The sequence below is a fragment of the Anser brachyrhynchus genome (genome assembly GCF_964034855.1).
Source record: "Anser brachyrhynchus genome assembly, chromosome: 4".
Classification (NCBI taxonomy): Eukaryota; Metazoa; Chordata; class Aves; order Anseriformes; family Anatidae; genus Anser; species Anser brachyrhynchus.
Window position 1 is genome coordinate 6,087,783 of NC_137698.1, and position 12,845 is coordinate 6,100,627.

At 46.0% G+C, this 12,845-nt stretch overlaps 1 long non-coding RNA gene across 14 annotated transcripts in view; it reads right to left on the reverse strand.

Moving 5' to 3' along the window:
* LOC308194595 overlaps positions 1-12,845 on the reverse strand; it is a 281,017-nt gene that overhangs the window by 35,269 nt on the left and 232,903 nt on the right. For 13 of the 14 annotated variants that reach the window (XR_013950690.1, XR_013950691.1, XR_013950692.1 and 10 more), the window contains one exon: positions 5,906-7,342. This is a non-coding gene — a long non-coding RNA (uncharacterized lncRNA). The remainder of the gene's footprint in view (positions 1-5,905; positions 7,343-12,845) is intronic. The other variant, XR_013950697.1, reaches the window with a different exon arrangement.

Sequence of the window (12,845 nt, forward strand, 5' to 3'; positions counted from 1 at the left end):
AAGCGCTCACGCTTGCTCCTTCTCGCTCAATCTTTTTTTATTTTTTTTATTTAATATCCTTCTGCTCTTATAGTGCCAAAGGAAAAATTCAGTCAGAGCCGAGTCTCCGCACGAAATACACGAGGTTTGCTGGAGTCCCCTGCTGTGCAGGGAAGAAGCATCAGCTGATTGATCCACCATGTCATTTTACCTTCTCCCAAGATTTCACAGCCTTAAATGTCTTTGTCTGTAAAGATCCTAAAGCTGGTGTAAATATGATTGAGGTTTTACACCAGGAAAGAAAATCAAATGTAAGCTTTAAGGGAAAGAGGTGTGCATGTGGAAGAAGCAGTAGCCGGATTCGGAGGCGTCGCGTCTGAATCCACAAGCACGCTTGCATTTTGCTATCTTGGAGACCTGCGAGTGAGCAGCTTTGAACACGTCCCCCGCTCCTCCTAATGAGACTCAATTTGCCACACTTACATCCGTCCATTTGGTTCGGGGAGCGCTCGGTGCTGTGCACATCGCCCCTGCCACGCTGCATGGCTACAGCCCCAGCCCTTTGTGCTGCGCGCTTTCAGATGGATGGCTTTTTCCATCATACATCACGGCTGTGACAGCAGGCTGATGATCTACAACTCCGAGCACTGTAGCTCTGATGATGTGGCTGTGGCTGCAGTAATAATGTGGGCCTACTCCTGGGAGAGCAATGCTGCATGGTGTGTTTTTTTTTTTTTAAAGGTGAAGAGAAAGGCTTAAATCCCCTCTCGTCTGCTATCTGCCTCCTCCCCAAAGTCCCAGATCAGCGGGGAAAAAAAAAAGATTAATCCATCTTCTGCGGAAACATCGGCACTGGCACGAGAGAGCGCACTGATTTAGATGCTTGGCAGGATGTCACAGAATCCAGGTTTGTAAATAAAGATTTGGCAGATACGCAAAGGAAAGAGCAACTTTCGGGTCTCGCACCCCGACAGGTGAATATTGCAGTATGGGGAGCAGAACGAGCTTGTCTTCTGCGTGGCTGCAGTTCAGTCGACACTCGCAGCCCCTCATAGGCTCATATCTCTTGTATTCTTCAAAACTCCAGCTCCTGGAGGCAAGCGAGTTTGTTAAATCACGCATTACCAAAGTAAATAAGCAGTACTTTGTTCAAAAGGAAATGTAAACTCTCCAAATCATGGCATTAGTCACCCACAGAGGTTCAGAAGTAAGAAAGGTCGAGGGAAGAACGCACATTTTATCGTTACCATGTTTCGTGGGTTTTAAACCCTTCTACTGATGTAGGGTTGAGCCACAAGATTGGATTGCTTGGGGTAAATTAACAGTGACTGTTGGTGTGCGGAGCCACAGCTCTGGCTGGGGGCTGCCAGCCAGGCTACATCCAGCACCACGGCACACTGTGCCTTAGTCCAAAGCCCAGACAAGTGAACGGAGATCTTCAGCAAAACGAGACTCAAGCCCAAGCCTCAGGCACCGCAGAAATTGGGAGTACTGCCTGTGCACACTGGTAGAAACAGTGCAAGTTGCCTTTCTTGTGGTTTGCGTTGCTTTCTAAAGCGTATGTTTCTGCTAAGGTCAAAGGGTTTTAGGAGGTGAAGTTGAAATCTGTCTCCGAATCAGTGCAGGTGAAATCATTCCACCTTTCCTCTGGCAAATGAAACAGAAAATGCAGGGGCAGACACATTTGCTGCTGTTAATTAAGCTACATCTGTTTGCAGAGGACCTTAAGCAGATGTGGCACTGAAAATGACAACGCACCGTGGCAGAGGGCGGTGACACAGCCCTCAGCTTGGGCTGAGGGGCGAGGAGAGCTTTGCACGTCCTCTGCCAGCAGCAGGAGGCCTCCAGCTGCTTCAGCGATGCTCTCACAGCAGATGCAGTCTGGGGGCATCTCTGCCAGTAGAGGTAAAAGTTTTAAACCGAAGGAGGGTAGTTTGAGATTAGATATTAGGAAGAAATACTTCGCTCAGAGAGCGGTGAGGCACTGGCACAGGCTGCCCAGAGAAGCTGTGGATGCCCCATCCCTGGAAGTGTTCAAGGCCAGGCTGGATGGGGCTTTGGGCAACCTGATTTAGCAGGAGTGGGGAACAGAGGACAAAGGACAGAGTGGCTTGACATTCTCCATCACTACCCACCCCACTGCACCAAAACCTCTGCCCCATCATCGAGAAGCTCTTGCCAAAATACTTTCCAGACCTCCCAGGTACTCTGCTCCCTCTGGGACATCTTTTCCTGCTCATCAGTGTTTTGGGAGAGAGGAGATTCTTAGTGCATCAGTCCCGATCTCCAGCCTGGCTGTTAGCAGGTTGCTCAGGTGATTTCCCCACTGATTTTCGGGGCCTGGTGTCTGGTCTCTCCTGGCATCCTTAGGCTGGTGGCCACTGTCCAAGCTCTCTTGACACTGTCCACTGTCCAGGATTCTTGTTCCATTACCTGGTCTACCTCAGAGTTATGCTTTCTCGAATGTTTAACCTATTTTTTGCCTACTGCAGTTAAGATCCATTAGTTCCTGTTCTGTCCTCACTGACTAATGAGAATTGGTCCCAATCCTCTTTATAATGTCCCTTAATGTGCTTGTAGACAGTTATGCGTCCCTTCAGCCCGCTCTTCTCCAGGCTAAACATGCCCAGCTCTCTTTGCCTTTCCCTCACAGGTCTTGTTTTCCAAATCCTTTATCACCTTTGTTGCTTTCCTGTGAGCTCTTCCCAGTTAATCTCTTAAAAAATATGCTGCCCCGCGCTGAACGCAGCGCGCCATTGCCTCTGCTGCTGGAGGAGAGCAGCAGCATTAGCATAATTATCTCGCCTGGCTTTCCCACAGCCCTGCTATTAACCGTTTTATTTCTGGGGCACCTTGCCTGGATGGTGCACGCAAATCCAGCCTCCCCCTGCGTGCAGGTTGATGTTAGCTGCTGAGAAGGCAGGCACCGCTTTGCAGGCAGAGCCCAACCCCTGCCCTCGGGCAGACCTCGTCTTCAGAGAGCGATGTGAGAGCATTGCAAGCAGGGAAAAGCCCTGGGCACCCCTGCTCCAGAGAGCCTGGGGGTGGCGGGTGGCTCCAGCAGGAGCTGGCGGCGGTCCACCTGGTGGTAGGGGGACACCGGCCACGTTGGGCACCAAAGCTGGTGGCTGGCAGAGAGGTCAGCTTTGAAACGATGTCCAAAAGGAGAATTTGCATGCTCCTGGTCCTGGCCTGGCAGAGCCCACCTCACCCAGCCCACGGGTGCATCGGGCACGGAGCCGTGCTGCTGGCTTGTGCTGCTTGGATGGGTTTAACGGCGACCTCGAGACCCCACGGAGAAACAGCAGGGTCCCCAGCTCCTTCCGTCGTCCTGCCGCAGTGGTGCATTTCATTCTTCCCTGTTCTGCAGGAAGCGTGGCTTGATTTGGTTGAATCTCAGTACATTTCTTTAATTTATCTCCCAAACACCACACTATCCTTTAATCCTGTCCTTCCAGATATTTGCATATCCTGCTCCGTCTGAGCGGTACCTCCATGCGGGCTGGCTCTTAAAGGCACACGGAGATCTGCACGCCTCGCTGTGCCAAGAGCTGCTAATGAAAACACCAACGAGCATGGGGGAATAAACTCACCACCTGTGGAGTCTTGTTTGGCATCCTCATTCAGCCTAATAAAGAATCATTCATGTTTAATTGCTACATTTGATTGTTTAATTACAGTTATTTTACATGCCATCTTGTAGTTTTGTCTTGGCTTTAGACACTATCTGCTACCTTACTCTTTCTGAATAGTGAATTACACTATAATAGAAAATTACGTTAGTCAAAGAATTAGAGCTAGGCCTTCAAATTGTAATCAGGATATTTTTTTTTTAAATCTTTTCATAAAACCCTTTTTACTTGGCATTGATGTACAGATTCAAATCCAGAGGTTTTTTTTCTGTGCAGCAAGAATTATACAAACAACTCTTTCAAATGCTCTTGCAGGGCCACAATATGGGTAGCCTCATCTTCTCACTGAAGTTTTATCAAATTACGCTTACTTTGTTTAAACGCCAATTCATTTTAACAACTGCAAGATTTTTTTTGTAGCGGCTTAACTTGGCATAAAATTAGTTTATTGCAGGTTCACTTAGTTTGGCAATACTCTGACTTCAAATCAATACAAATCTGTCCTAAACTTCAATAAGACAGTCTGCTTGCAAACCGGACTCCTCTTTAGCTAGATGAATGAAAAGGAAGCCAGGACAACCCCTGTGTTTCTTCAGTGGTGCCTTTTTGTTGTCCCCATCTTGTTCCGGTATTCTCTCTGGGTTCACCCCATGCTCCCCAGATGTGGTCTGGCAATGAACCACTTTTCATTTAGGTTTCAGCAGGTCCAGCTCCCTTTTCACTAATATGCTTAATGACTTCTTCCAGAAACAACGGCACACCTCTGGTTCATTTGACAACCCTTTCTTTGTATTTCTGTAAATCACACCGAGTCCTGCACCGCAGATATTGCCACATGCTGAGCCATCCCTGGTTCTTCTCGTGGCTTTAGGAGCAGCACAAGGCATCACTGGTTTGCTCTGAGCCCTCCTGGCTTTGCTTTTTTTTTTTTTTTTTTTTCTCATCCCTTGGTAATGCCTAAATCTGTCTCCAAGCTGTTTGCCCTTGTGTTCTGCCTGCCCAAAAGAGAGGCAACTTTCAGAGACTGCTCTTTAACTAAGCTGTTTAATTGGAGAAGACTTTAGGATGCTAGCAACTGGTGCCTGGAATTTAAAGAAAAAATATGGAAAAGGCATTTATCAAATAATATAAAGAGGGACTAAATTCAGGGCACTGCACTCTGTGTAGGCTCTTTCCTAAGAAAGAAAAAAAAAAAAAGCGAGCTGAAGAGCTGAAGGACAATTTAATGCTAGTTATTTGCCTGCTTGGAGCTGGGAGGCTGTAAGGGATTTCCCTTTGGATGTCTCTCAAGCTCTTTCCCAGGAAATTCTCCCCTTGCTTTTATTGCTGTCTTGCCTTTCCCCTTCTTGCCTCCTGCAGCTAGGAAATGACCTGCCACCTGAGCGCTTTTTTTTTTAGGGTAATTTCAGCTACTTCTTGTTAAGATTTTTTAAAAGATCAGGCTTATGTACTCAAATCAGTTTAAAGTGCTTTGCAAGAATATGGCGCAGGAATCATTATTCACCATTTGACCAGATATGAAAATAATCTACACTCATAATTAGTTTCTTAAAATGGACAGTGTAATTTTTATACACGCAATAACAAAGTAGGAAGCGACTGCTATTTCTGCAGCAGACAAGGAGCATCTCGCTGAGACAAAGCTACGGCGAAGCAGGCAATTTTCAGTTCTTTTTCAGCAAGCTTTCTATATCCTTTCTTGCCTCTGCACTCACAGAAAGCCAATTTTCCATGTCCCTTCTACACACAAAATGGGGCAAGATTTTAAAGATACAGCTCCACGGCATTTGACTGCAGTAGGCTGAAAGAAAAATGAAGTTCAGCACTTAACTGATCCCTTTGCAATATTTCAGGGTAAATTAAAAATCAAAATGTCAAGAGGTTCAATATGTCAGCGAGCTTTTTGACAGGGCGGCCACTTTGAAGCCTAAATGGGAACTGCGCTCTTTTTAGAAACTAAAACCAAATGTGTGCAGCTGCTGCACTGGCCCTTTTTCATTTTATTTTTTATGTAATAAAATTAGTAAAATATTCTGGCTGCTGTTTTACTCATTCTCACCTCCATTTCATAGAGTAGATATCTATTAAATCCGACAACTATTTTTCATTATCTGCATTAAGGTAGAGCCTGGTGATCTTGCCCTCTGCCTTTTCCCACTGAGAAAAACCATCTTTGCTGCCCACAATGTGTTTATCTTGCTTGGCCCTCAGCAAATCATTTTTTTGTTTTGTTTTGTTTTGCCATCTCAGTTTGTGTTTGTAAAACAGGGAAGATAATAAATGATAATACTTACCTTCTTTAGAGAGATGTGGTGAAGATTAATTAGTTCTTGTTTATACAAAGATTGGCAATAGTGATCTGCGGGTTTGCTAAACACCGGAGTGATTGCTATCGCTGCCTCGCTTGACAAAGAAGCACAGTCAAGGACAGGAGCTGGTGCCACTGCAATCATTTACAGGACCGATGATAGCTGTGGCCTTGGAGAAAACTCTCCCGAACCTTCTGCATCTGAGAACAGGAGGAAATGCATATCAGGACTCACAGGTGAGGTAGGCAGAGTAGCACTGGTGGGATGGAGCTGTGGCAGGCCCTTTGCTGTGTGTCCCAGCAGGAGCAGGGTTACCAGCTAGTCCTCTGGTGGGGATTTCTCCTCGTTGGAGCTGTCCTAAAGTGCTTCAAGTCCAATTGTGTGCCATTACCACGTGGCAAGCAGAAGGGTGTCCAGGTATCATGAAGAGGCTTGCTCTCTGGCTGGGTCCATGCTGCCCCAGCCACATCACAGAGGACATGGGCAGGGAATCTGAGGCAGAATTTGGTTGCTGAAGCTCCAAACTTGCTCTGAGCAACACCAGGAGCAGCTGACCAGCTCTGAAGGTGCTTACTCTTGCCCAGCAGGCTGCTCCTTGCCCAGCTGCATGAGCTGGTGTGGACGTGGCATTGGAGCCCACCTCAGGTGCTTTGGCCATGGCACCTCTGGGGTATTTGTTACCCCACCAGCGGCACCGACAGCCCCCCATCACAAACCCTTTTGTGTGCTGGGAAAGGCACACAAATAGGCCATCTGAACTGCTTACTCAGTGTTGAACTGTTTCCTCCTGAACCTTGCTGTAGATGCAGGGATGGACTCAGCCTCTCACACTCACATACGTCTTTGCCGCCAGTTGCTGCATGCATACCTTGTGCCACAGCAAATTGACACCTTTCGCTTCGGCCTGCTGTGTTAGTTAGACACTCACAGGCAGTCCCATAGGCACGTTAGTCTATTTTCATAGCGGTGCAGCCACAGCAAAATGTATTTTTCCTCACAGCCATCCAATTTGCTCTCACTGGTGCTCTCAGCTTTGCCGGTTTGCCAAGCACACCTGCTGCAGGCAGGGCTGTCTGTGTAGAAAAAGATGACAGGCCGTGCTGGCCTCCACACATTGCATTCCCCTGTTCCGCACAGCTTTCTGTAGGCTGTGAGTGTCTCTTTTCAACTTCCTCGGTAGTTTCCCAATTCTTTGTCAGCTGCCCCAACCATCCTGTGCCACTGGACCACCCGTGGTGAGGAGGAAAGGAGACACATCCACAGATGACGACGCAGCAGGTACCCAGATTAGACGGTTGGTCCATTCTTGAACGACTGGATATCTTGCTGTTGTTCAAACAAACACCAGGATCTTACTTCAGCCTTCTTTACTCACAGCTAGGTACAGTTGTGCCGGTCCTCTCCAGCCATCTACTTGCTCACCTGAATAAAAATAAATAATAATAAAAAACAACATCCCACACTGACTGCTCATAACTCTACTCATGTTCTAACAGAAGCAGCACTGACAAAAGTTCCCCATTTTGTTACAACACAGTTCCTCAGCAAGCGTTTTTTAAGAGCAAAGTTTCAGTTACCATGGTGGATAGTTATGCTGTTAAAGTCAAAGCCCACAGGTTAGACTGTGCAAGACCAAAAATTCATGCCATGAGGTATCAGGCAATCGGCATCCATTTAGAGTCACAGGTAGGCAGTCATTTAGCTTAAAGGAAAGCTGTATTTGGGCCAATTTGCATTGCAATGCGTGTACAGGTGAGAGCGCAATATGGCAGGAGATGTGATCACTGAGATTAGAATTTATTTTTATAACCTCAGTTAGGATTGAATTTGTCTGAGGAAAAAATGGTGCCCTGGAAAAAATTACTAAACATCTGCTAATTTAATATTGTCTGTGTCCAGTAAATATCCCTTAAGTTTTCTATTTCCAGTTAAGATTAATTTTCTGATCAAAGAAAGTTTGATCAGAAGTACATAGCCAGCACAGCAGCAGCAATATTACATGGCTTGAGGATACGTGTTGTGTCTTTGAATCTCTGCAGGAAAGTCAGCCAGAAGGGGATGATGATGGCTTGTGGTAGAAGCTCTACAATAAATAATAACTCTTTGTTGGTTTTGGAAAAGAGTTATTTTTATGCATTCCTTTCCCACTGACAGAGAAGTTCTTTCCTCACTTTCAGAGTACAGTCTTTGTTTTACGCATTTAAAACTGTTAGGATGCTTTTGGTCGAACCCTGTGCTAATTTCAATTATTTTTCTTTTGATCTCTTAAAAACATCCAAAAGAGAAGAGTGCTACCTTGCCATTTGTTCTGGTGTTGCAAGCGATGTTAACAAGATTAATCCCCGTCCTCCCAAGTCCCTGCCTTGTCCCACACAGCAGACAGACAGTCGTCGTCTCTTCCCCTCCCACTTCCACCTAGCCCTGCGAGATCAGCTGTCCTCATCACACTCAGAGCATCTCACCCACGCAAGCCCCCAATGGTTTCTGCTGAGCCTGGCACCAGTCCTTCTGCAATATCGTCTTCCTCACTTCTCCACTGCCATCACAGTAAATATTCGCCGCCTTGCAGTGTCTGTTAACTGGGTGGCTTGTTACTAATATCTGGCTCTGAATGGAGGCATCGTGCTCGCAGTATTCCCAGCACCATCTGCCGTCTTTCTTTATTTCAGTTTCTAGAAAGGGTTTTGCTGTATCTGAGAAGCAGAGGAGGAATCTGGACACGGTTGACACAAATCCCAGAAAACGTTTGTCTGTTTGCCTCATGCACTAATTAGTGCAGACTTGGTCAAAAGTGCTCTGAACTTTTATTTATTTATTTTTCTCCTTTCTCTAGCATCTATCACCATGACAGCAATGTGCTTCAACCGCAGGAAATTAAAACACACGACGCAAGCAAATAATCAAATGCAGAGGCAAACAGAAGAATTTTGCATAGAGCCCTCGGTGTCGCTACAATCCTGCTTTGACGGGCGACCGAGTTTCTGCAGGGAAAAAAAAAAAAGAAAAAAAAAAGATGTTTTGTTTGTTTCAAATTCCCTTTTCCCTTGGAAGCGTAAACGTGAAATTACTCTCTTTTCTTCCGGTGGGATGTCTTATTTATTTTCCTGCTGGCGGCTGTTAAAGGAGATGCTGCTGGGTTGTATCCTGGCTTTAATTCACGGCTTGCACAGTTCAGCATGGGGATACGGTGGGACTGGGGTGGGCAAACCCCCAGAGCCTCGTGTTGGCTGCCTGCTCGGCAGGGCAGGAGGGGCTGGCAGGAGCTTTCTGCAGCCAGGAAGACCCGCTGTGAGGCTGTGCTGGGATGAAGGCAGGAGGAAGGAGAGCCGAGTGCTGTGGACGCAGGAGCCACGGCTACAAGGACGGGTGCCTACCAGCTTGTCCTCTGCCATCCATGTGGAGCCAGGATACGGGCAAAGGAAAACCCAGCAGGAAAACAATTCCCTGTAAATCTCTCAAAGTGCTTGGTTTTGTAGGAACCAAAAACAGACCTCGTGTCTGGGCTGAGTGAAGCTTTTATTTTTGTGGTATTTGAACATAAGTGTTACTGCGGTTTCCAACATGTCATGACCCTTCTTAAGTTTTCTCACGCAAGCCCAAACCCCACGTGGCAACACCAAGTGCCGAATTGTGCCAACAGCCATGTGTGAGAGGCAGAGTTAGGGCTAAAACTTGGCTTATCTTACACCCTTCCCCTCGGTCCCCAGCCGTGCAGTGCACCGCTCGCCTCACTCTTGCCTATAGGTAAGATGTACATTTGTGCATCCATCTACACCTTTGGGTATGCAGTTCAGTTGTACGACTGTAGCAGTGTTTTGGGCTTCAGGGGGTTGAGATAATTGCCATGTTTAACACTATTTTTAAAAAAGACAGCTCTTTTAGAAAAAAAGAAAAGATTTTAAATAAGCAATGCAGAGAGCCTAGTAAAAGGCAAACAAGATCATTTTAGGCTCTTTTTAACCTTCACAGTGACCCTTTGAGATCTGTGCAGGGTATTGCCTAGGTCAGCCACAGTCTTGGCCCTGCTAGAGATTTCAGACAGAAGTCTCCTAACTTCTCTTGAACACTTTCATCAGATCATCATCTTATACTGGAGTCTTCAGATGATTTCTTTTGGGGAGCCATGGAGTTTTACCAAAAATAACATTTGGTTTATTCCCCTTGCACCTACATTCGACTGTATTCTTTTATGTCAACGGCTCAGACATCTAAGTATACCTACGAAGGAGCGTCATAAAGGACTTCTTTCCTGTTAATCTTTCTTTAGGATTGAAAAATGAAATGCATTTTTCCTGGACTGATAAAATGTCTGCCATGTGAGTAATGGATCCCGCAAAGCTCAAGGCCTTCCCTGCACCCAGTGCATCTGTGCAGGTGAGTCAAGTTTGTCTGCTTTGCTCCTGTAAGCTAAGTCTGGATTTCATAGAGCCATTAAGTAACTCATCTCATAAATCCATATAGCGCCACTAGTACCCTTAAATCCTCTCAAAATAATTACATTGCTTCTACCACAGGTCAAAAACTTTGGTGTGTTGTTAAGCACCCGCTGCGTCCCACTCTCCAAAGGAACAGAACAAGTCAGGGTACAAAGCAACTGGGTCCTCTCCCAGGTGGGATGGGGAATCCCCATGAACCTGAGAGACTCACTATTTGCCTGTCCACCCGGATACGTGCAGGATAAAGCAATTTCCCAGCGGCCATTTTTCATCAGTGAATTATACTAATGAATGCATTCATCTCTTTTTTAGTTCTCTCTCCAGCTTTTTGAGTTATGCAGTTGATATTAATTACTGAAAAGCATTCACTATGTTGCAGAGGCCCTGTAAACAAGTAGAGTATTCCTTGCCAAAAGGGCGCAGCAAGGTTAAATACTGAACACCACTTGACGAGATTCTGCAGAGATTTTGGACATATGGAGCCATGAAAATGCCTGAGGCTATCATCAGATCCACTTGGAATCCGTAATCAGGATGAGCGAGCTGATTGTCTTTGCTTTTCATAATTCTGCGTTTGAGCAGTAACTCTCCAAACTATCTCATCCCACAATGTCTTGGCGAAACTTTCGTTTTGTGTACACAGCTAGGCAGGCTCTGCTTGCTTTGATTTTATTTCACGGCATTTTTCTCTTGTCTTTGTTTCACATTTGGAGGTGCCAGCTGAGTGGCTGCTGTTTTTAAGGACTTTTTTTCTTTGCATGCTTCTTTAAAGTGATTTGTTGGTATTGAGTATGATGTATTTTAAATGTCTAAAATAGACTGCACTGGGTGCAGGTTCAATATAAATTGATTTGAGACTGCAGCAGCCATGGTACCTTCATATACTAAAACCAGAAGGTATCATAGTTTCTAAAGCAGTGAATGTTAGCACCTGAGAAGAACTCACTATCGTCCAGGTTCAGACTACAGCCCATTTCCTTTTTTTTTTTTTAATAGGTGAAAGTTATTCTCTGGCCTGTAGTTATTTAGTTTTCTGTACTTGAAAATAAATCAAAATTTATTTTCCACTCATGCGAGGAGAATAACTTCGTGAACTCTACAGTGAATATTGCATTGAAAACCTGCATGAACATATTCACACAGCACTTACTAAAATGACAGGAACCCCAAAAAGGCTTTTGCTGCAGAGGGGTGGGAAGAGCTCACAAGTGCCTACTACGGGTTATAAGCTCCAAATTTCAGCTCTGTTCTCCGATCCACAGGGGCAATTCCTCTTAACCTGATCCCAAAGTCTGTGGCAAACATTTGTATTTAAGAGCCCTTGGGAGAGTATTTCACAGGATGGAGATTAGAAAGCAAGAACGGAAAACTGGAAAGTGCTTCGTGATGTCTCTTTAACAGCTTAGGATTGATTCATTTTCGTATTTGTGTCTGGGTCTTACTCACTGCTGCCTCATAGATCAATGGCACGACGGAGTCCCAGCTCATGTTGATGCAGCGTATGGGAATGGGATCCATTATCTTTAGTTCCCAGGACTATAAAATGTCTAATAAACTCAGCAGCAAGAGCGCTGGATTTGCGCGGCACTGCCAGCTGCTGTAGCCTTGCTGTCTATTAAGCTGTGTTTTTAGTTTCATTATTGATGGGGAATGCTGATACCCTAGCAAATGATGTCGCTTGCAGATTTGAGGCACCTTCCTAAAGCCTCGATGAATTAGGGGGTTCAGAGAGGCTAACACTGAAGAAAAAAAGGTCAGGAAACAGCACCCACAGAGTAAATTCATGGTTCACCTGAGTTATTTCTCCTTTGGAAAGCAGGAGGCCTCCAATGCTGTGCCCGTGGGATTTGTCCGTGAGCGCTCTTTGCAGGAGACAAGGGAGAACAAAAATCGTGTGTAGCAGAGCAAGAAGGAGACCTAGCTGTGGGAGCTCAGGGCTCACCTAGCCTGTCCCCATCCTGCCTCCTCCTTCTCCTTTCTCTTCTGCAGACTCTGGATCAGAGAACAGGGGAAATCCCCAGTTCATCACCTAATTAAAAAATATCTGCTCATTTTCTCCTAAGCCTCTTACTCCTATGCCAGCCTGGCTTGTAAAGGTGACTTGTGCTGCGGTGCCTCCACTTGCAGGGAAGGAGGAGAGAGGGATGCATGGTGCAATGAGAAATCAATTTAAATTAACACGGGCACAGTCAATCCTTAGTCATGTCAGCATCTCGGGCTGGCTGCAGGAATCTGAGCAGCAAGTTCAAATGCCTCGGGCTCAAATATTCATCCCCATGACAGAACCCTAGGCAGGGTATCCCTGAGCACGTTTGCTGCTCCAGCACTGTTCTCAGTCTCTCCCCTGGCTGTTTACATTACAGCTTGACTCTCCCCTGTTTTTCCCACCCAGAGCTCTGTGGCTCCTGCGACACCTTTGGGATTAACTCCATAACCACTCTGAAAATGGTGCAAAACCCGACCTACGGAAGTTGCTGTGGTGGGGCGGG